Raw genomic sequence first — 2,500 nt, forward strand, 5'->3', positions numbered from 1 at the left:
GTCCATCTGCCTACAGGTTGTGTCGTGCGATGAGGAGTTACACAATCCTTCAGCCTTACAAGCAATCTGGGAATTTATCAGAATGCGTGGAATTGTATTTTTGATTTTTTAACTTCGAAACGTCTACTCTGACTAGTAATGTTGTATTCGTACTTATCATCATTGCAGTCATGATGCACATACATACAGATGTACATATCATATATGAATATATGTACATTATATATATATATATATATATATATATATATATATATACATATATATATACATGTATATATACATACATATATATATATATATACATATATATATGTATGTATGTGTTCACGTGCCTCGATTGAACTATGCTAATTAACCCATTACAGCTTGAAAGGACAAATACGACATCTTTATGCATTTCATTTGGTTCACGCCATCTGGTTCCGGGTCGTAAAGTGGTAACGACTTCGTTGCTTCTGGCGGCTCTTGGTGTCGACTCGGTTCTTCCTTTCTGTGTCGCCACTCGGCCGTGAGCGCCCCCTGGTGCCAGCTGGGACGGGGGTCAGGATGGGTTCCCCTCCCCGTCTCAACTACTTTTTGGGTCGTTGATTTCGTTACAGAGGAACTTAAGAATGGAAGAGACTGCAACAGACCATAAGGCCTACACTAGGGAGTTCCATGCCCCCTTTCCACATGTCATTCCAATACATAAAGTTATCTGGCCTTGTTAAAACAAATAATAGTTTCAGCCCTCACTACATGGTTACTAAGTCTATTCCATTCATTGACGTCTCAATTGGTAAACCAATCCTTGCCTATTTCTTTCTTAAAACCTAAATTCGTTATCAGCTCAGGGCTTACATGGAGCCTTGCGTCACTTGTGTCGCAGAGAGCTTCTCGGATTCTTTGCTCGAGGCCGCAAAGGTTCTCAACCTATTTTAACACATACCCCCATACTTATGAATTTCTATTGTCTAGTCTCCTGGAAATGACTTCAACACTAAATTTAATCTCTTTGCATCCACTAACTGCTAGTGACTTTCGGCTGGCGGTTCCACTTGTGATCCACTCTGCTCCACTAGGGGTCCGTGGACCACAGGTTGAGAACCGCTGCGAGTCTAAGGAGTTGATGAATCCTTCTATCCTGCTCTGTGTCTCTTTGTCCTCTTAGTCCGTCAAAGAGTGTACTGGTCGGCCCATGCCTGGAACGAAGAAGTCCTGGAAGGCCCATGGTTTCAGCATCTTTAGCTCTCTCTCTCTCTCTCTCTCTCTCTCTCTCTCTCTCTCTCTCTCTCTCTCTCTCTCTCTCTCTCTCTCTCTCTCTCACTCTCTCTCTCTCTCTCTCTCTCTCTCTCACTCTCTCTCTCTCTCTCTCTCTCTCTCTCTCTCTCTCTCTCTCTCTCTCTCTCTCTCTCTCTCTCTCTCTCTCTTTCTTTTGCTCTTTCTCTTTCCCCAACACTCCTTCCTGATTTGTTGGATCTCCTTTTTTTCTTTGAAAGATGACAGCGATTAAATAGTTTTATCTGCTCAGACACAATCATATAATTCCTTTCCCCTCCTCTACTCTGTGAATATTCATGAGCATCTTCGTGTCTGCATGCGCGTGTGCGTGTGCGTGGCCTGTGACAACGGAGAGTACAGGTTCGAGATCTGGTCTTCGCCATCCTCTTCAAAAAAATGAGGAAGAGGAGGAGGAGGAGGAGGAGGAGGAGAAGGAGGAAGAGGGGGAGGGTATGTAAAGGAAAGACACGCTTGTGGTTAGACCAAAGCAGTCAAACAGGTTTGCGGGTAATTAGACGCAGGCAGGGCAGGCAAGGCAGGGCAGGCAAGGCAGGGAAGGCAGGCAGGCAGTCAGTCAGGCAGGCAGGCAGGCAGGCAGGCATAAAAATCAATAGGACGATTGTTTTTGCAAGCATTCTCTCAAGCAAAAAAAAAAAAAAAATGATGATGGTAGACTAGATAAGTAAATAAATGATAAAATAGTGATAAAATAAGAATAGATAAACAGATAAATGTGTAAATAAATATATAGATAGATAAATAAATAGATTAATGAAATAAAGTTAAAATAAGAAACCAAGTTACCATGACGACGGTTCTGAGGATTATGGTGTTGCCACGGAAGGATCCTCTTCATGTGTAGCCGGTGCGTCGTCTCCTCTATTTCCTATCAAGCCCACTTTCCTATCACGCCCACTTTCCTATCACGCCCACTTTCCTATCACGCCCACTTTCCTATCACGCCCACTTTCCTATCACGCCCACTTTCCTATCACGCCCACTTTCCTATCACGCCCACTTTCCTATCACGCCCACTTTCCTATCACGCCCATGCTTCTTCGACGTTCGTCTCCAACCCCGACGCTCTGCGCCGCGTCCCGAAGTACCGTGGGGAGCTTCTGCAGAAGTCACAGACGGAGTGGAGATCTAGATGTCAGAGGGCACCGACATGAGCACGTCAAGACACGAGCTCAGCACTCTAACTATCGGACCACGCCGGGAGTTGGAAGTCGCGAGG

The 2,500-nt window shown here is 44.7% G+C and overlaps 1 protein-coding gene across 2 annotated transcripts in view; it reads left to right on the plus strand.

Moving 5' to 3' along the window:
* The window catches only part of LOC143028208 (glutamate receptor-interacting protein 2-like), a 427,238-nt gene that overhangs the window by 106,003 nt on the left and 318,735 nt on the right, over positions 1 to 2,500 (plus strand). The gene's annotated exons all lie outside the window — the stretch shown is intronic.

This window comes from Oratosquilla oratoria, chromosome 9 (genome assembly GCF_046742065.1).
Source record: "Oratosquilla oratoria isolate Oo_2021 chromosome 9, ASM4674206v1, whole genome shotgun sequence".
Taxonomy (NCBI): Eukaryota; Metazoa; Arthropoda; class Malacostraca; order Stomatopoda; family Squillidae; genus Oratosquilla; species Oratosquilla oratoria.